Raw genomic sequence first — 5,000 nt, 5'->3', positions numbered from 1 at the left:
ATGGTGTTTATACTGCCGTACTATTGATTGTACAGATGAACGTGGCACCTTCAGGAGTTTGGAAATTGCTCCCAAGGATGAACCAGACTTGTGGAGGTCCACAGTGTTTTTCTGAGGTCTTGTCTGATTTATTTAGATTTTCCCATGATGTCAAGCAAAGAGACACTTGTAAAATGCATCCACAGGTACACCTCCAATTCAGTAACACCTCCTATCAGAAGCTAATTGGCTAAAGGCTTGACATCTGGAATTGTCCAAGCAGCTTATAGGCACAGTTAACTTAGTGTATGTAAACTTCTGACCCACTGGAATTGTGATTATAGTCAATTAAAAGTGACACAATCGGTCTGTAAGCAATTGATGGAAACATGACTTGTGTCATACACAAAGTAGATATCCTAAACAACTCGCCAAAACTATAGTTTGCTAATATTAAATCTGTGGAGTGGTTAAAAAATGAGTTTTAATGACTTCAACCAAAGTGTATGTAAACTTCTGACTTCTGTTATCAATCATGACTGAGCTCATCTGCATATAGAAGTCTGTTTAATTGTAAGGGTCAGAGAGAGATAGTGGAAAATGATCATTAAAATGTTAATTCTGATCTTGACTAACAGAATAAGTGGGCGTCAGGGATCAAATAATTACTTTGTAATATAAAACCTGATTATAAAGAAGTCTGCACAAGTACAGAACAGCAGAACATTGTTTTGTCCGTCGCAGCAACAGAATCCTCTTGACGGGTCACCTAGACGCTCGTCTGAACTCGTCAGGCATGTGAACACTGAGAGTGCGACGCCTCGTACAGATCCACGAAAACAACTCAAACAAAGACCAACAGAGCGTCTCTTTACAGTCGCTGCTAAATCCAGAGCAACTCATCAACACAAGAGTTTAAACAATCTGCAGTCAAACAAACTTCATGTTTATCAGTCGTCTGTGTTCATATCCAGCCAACAAACCTTTCCTAGCAACACTTAAAATCACTTTCTTACCAAGTCTTTTGTTTTCTAGTAAATATCTAAAGATTCTTAATGTCAAATATTTGGATGTTTTTTTTCAGAGACAAGGAAATAAGAAACAAACTTGATCCAAATGGAAATTCTGTTAGAAAATAATTCGTTTTTCTTCTTGTTTTAAGAAATTTGAGATATTTTACTATAAAATATGACAGAGAATTTTCAGTAAGAACATGATAATTTTGCATTTAAGGTCTGATTGGTTTACGGGTCAATGACGTGAGGCTGATATGTTTTCTCCAGATCTATTAAAATATTCAAATATACATTACAAATGCAATTCACACCAAACAATGACTTGAATACACCTCTATATGATGGCATATGATTGTTTTTCATTACTGAGTTCAAAGTCATTTTGATATTTTTTCTGGGGTTTGTGTCATGTGATGTAACCGTCCTGAGAACAAAATAAACCAAAGTCTCATTAAAAGATGAAATTCTTGAAAAAGAAATCATCTTGATATTTGTGACTCAAACGTTCATATTTGTAAAAAATATATTTATTTTTAAACTATAAGAATTGGGGTTAGCTAAACCAAACTTTAACCCAAAATTTATGAAAACTTTTGAAAATTAAGTTGTGTAAATTCTCATACATTCAAGGTGCAAGAAGAGTATTTTAATACTTTTTACTTGATGTTTACACAACAGTGAAGTTTTAAAGTCAATAAATATGTTTTTTTGTTTTAAACAAACACGGCTAAATTTGGTAAAACTTTCTATGAAGCCCATATTTATAATGCATACATAATGTCTCATAATACACCTTATAATAAGTTATAACTTCTCGTAAATATTTATAACTGCTGTATAACTTCATTATAATACTTCCCCTATTCATAGTTATACTTTAGAGTATAATGTGTTATAACACAAGAGACATTCAATGTTAACGCAGCAGAAGTTATAATGTTATAAGTACATTATAAGACTTCCCCTATTCATAGTTATACTTTAGAGTATAATGTGTTATTACACAAGAGACATTCAATGTTAACACAGCAGAAGTTAATAAAGTTCATGTTATAAGTACATTATAAGACTTCCCTATTCATAGTTATACTTTAGAGTATAATGTGTTATTACACAAGAGACATTCAATGTTAACACAGCAGAAGTTAATAAAGTTCATGTTATAAGTACATTATAAGACTTCCTCTATTCATAGTTATACTTTAGAGTATAATGTGTTATAACACAAGAGACATTCAATGTTAACGCAGCAGAAGTTATAATGTTATAAGTACATTATAAGACTTCCCCTATTCATAGTTATACTTTAGAGTATAATGTGTTATTACACAAGAGACATTCAATGTTAACACAGCAGAAGTTAATAAAGTTCATGTTATAAGTACATTATAAGACTTCCTCTATTCATAGTTATACTTTAGAGTATAATGTGTTATTACACAAGAGACATTCAATGTTAATACAGCAGAAGTTAATAAAGTTCATGTTATAAGTACATTATAAGACTTCCTCTATTCATAGTTATACTTTAGAGTATAATGTGTTATAACACAAGAGACATTCAATGTTAACACAGCAGAAGTTATAATGTTATAAGTACATTATAAGACTTCCTCTATTCATAGTTATACTTTAGAGTATAATGTGTTATTACACAAGAGACATTCAATGTTAACACAGCAGAAGTTAATAAAGTGAATGTTATAAGTACATTATAAGACTTCCTCTATTCATAGTTATACTTTAGAGTATAATGTGTTATTACACAAGAGACATTCAATGTTAACGCAGCAGAAGTTATAATGTTATAAGTACATTATAAGACTTCCCCTATTCATAGTTATACTTTAGAGTATAATGTGTTATTACACAAGAGACATTCAATGTTAACACAGCAGAAGTTAATAAAGTTCATGTTATAAGTACATTATAAGACTTCCTCTATTCATAGTTATACTTTAGAGTATAATGTGTTATTACACAAGAGACATTCAATGTTAATACAGCAGAAGTTAATAAAGTTCATGTTATAAGTACATTATAAGACTTCCTCTATTCATAGTTATACTTTAGAGTATAATGTGTTATAACACAAGAGACATTCAATGTTAACACAGCAGAAGTTATAATGTTATAAGTACATTATAAGACTTCCTCTATTCATAGTTATACTTTAGAGTATAATGTGTTATTACACAAGAGACATTCAATGTTAACACAGCAGAAGTTAATAAAGTGAATGTTATAAGTACATTATAAGACTTCCTCTATTCATAGTTATACTTTAGAGTATAATGTGTTATAACACAAGATACATTCAGTGTTAACACAGCAGAAGTTAATAAAGTTCATGTTATAAGCGCTGTATCATGTAAACAGTCTAAAGACTTTATGATCATATTATAAATGTTCTTTGACTGCTTTATTAAAGTTATAAAAAAAATATCTTCTTATAAACAGTCATAAACTTATAACATATATTAATATCACAGGTCAAACTTCTAGAATGGAAGTTATTTACAAAGGTGAATAACTGGAATGGGGAGGTATCCAAGCCACATCAGTTACTTACTGGGGTACCTCAGGGATCAGTGCTTGGGCCACTTCTCTTCTCCACATACACAACATCACTGAGACCCATCATCCAGTCACATGGGTTCTCTTACCACTGCTACGCTGATGACATGCAACTCTACTTGTCTGTCCAGCCCAACGACACCACAGTGACCGTTCGAATCGCTGCCTGTCTAGCAGACATCTCAGCCTGGATGAAGGAACACCACCTTCAACTCAACTCAGCCAAGACCGAACTCCTTGTCTTTCCAGCCAACCCGGCTGTTGAACACAACATCACCGTGCAGCTGGGTCCAACTACAGTTTCACCTTCCAAAACGGTCAGAAATCTAGGGGTAACCATTGATGATGAGCTAAATTTCACTGACCACATTTCAAAGACTGCAAGATCATGTAGATTTACACTCTACAATATCAGGAAGATAAGATCCTTCCTCTCTGTACATGCCACACAACTGCTCGTTCAGTCGCCTTGTCATAACTAGACTGGACTACTGTAACGCTCTCATTGCAGGCCTTCCTGCATGTGCTATTAGACCTCTCCAAATGATCCAGAATGCAGCAGCACGTCTGGTCTTTAATGAACCTAAGAGAGCACATGTTACACCACTTTTTGTCTCTCTCCACTGGCTGCCGGTTCATGCACGTATTAAATTCAAGGCCCTGATGCTGGCATATAAAACAGTCACTGGGTCTGCTCCAGCATACCTAAAAACATTTATGCAGCGCTACGTTCCCACCAGAAGCCTGCGGTCAGCTAAGGAACGTCGCCTTGTCGAACCAAAACAAAGAGGCACCAAAACATTTTCCCGGACTTTCAGTTTCATCATACTACGGTGGTGGAATGACCTTCCCAACTCAATCCGGGAAGCTAACTCACTCTCTATCTTCAAAAATTCTTGTTGCACTTAAATCTGTTCTGATGATAGTGAAACTTTGTAATATGGCACTTTTTGTACCACTGTCTCCCTAAGATGATCCGCTGATGTTTTCCTCTTTTGTAAGTCGCTTTGGATAAAAGCATTTGCCAAATGAATAAATGTAAATAAGACGCACAAACATTAAAGTTTATTGAATAGAGTTCAGTGTAGAATCAGTTTGAGTAGTTTTTATTCTTGTGTGTGTTTAAATGTGTTCAACATACATATTTAGAGTTTATGATATATTTGAATCTTTTAGCTTTACAAGTGTTTCCATTAAATGTGTGTTATTTTGTATTTTGTGCATGTGTGATGTTTATAACTTCCAGCATGACTTATAATGTGTTATAACCACTTATAAATATCTTATAGATGTTTATAAGAACACATTGCTTTTGTCACTTTACTTTAACTTCACTCACAGCAGCACATTGAACTTTTATATCATTCTGAGACTCTGAAAATGAGCCCTGCAGTCTAAACGAGATGTTTAATTAGTGTCTTAATCAGG

Source organism: Xyrauchen texanus, chromosome 27 (assembly GCF_025860055.1).
Source record: "Xyrauchen texanus isolate HMW12.3.18 chromosome 27, RBS_HiC_50CHRs, whole genome shotgun sequence".
Taxonomy (NCBI): domain Eukaryota; kingdom Metazoa; phylum Chordata; class Actinopteri; order Cypriniformes; family Catostomidae; genus Xyrauchen; species Xyrauchen texanus.
This window is presented reverse-complemented; position numbering follows the sequence as displayed.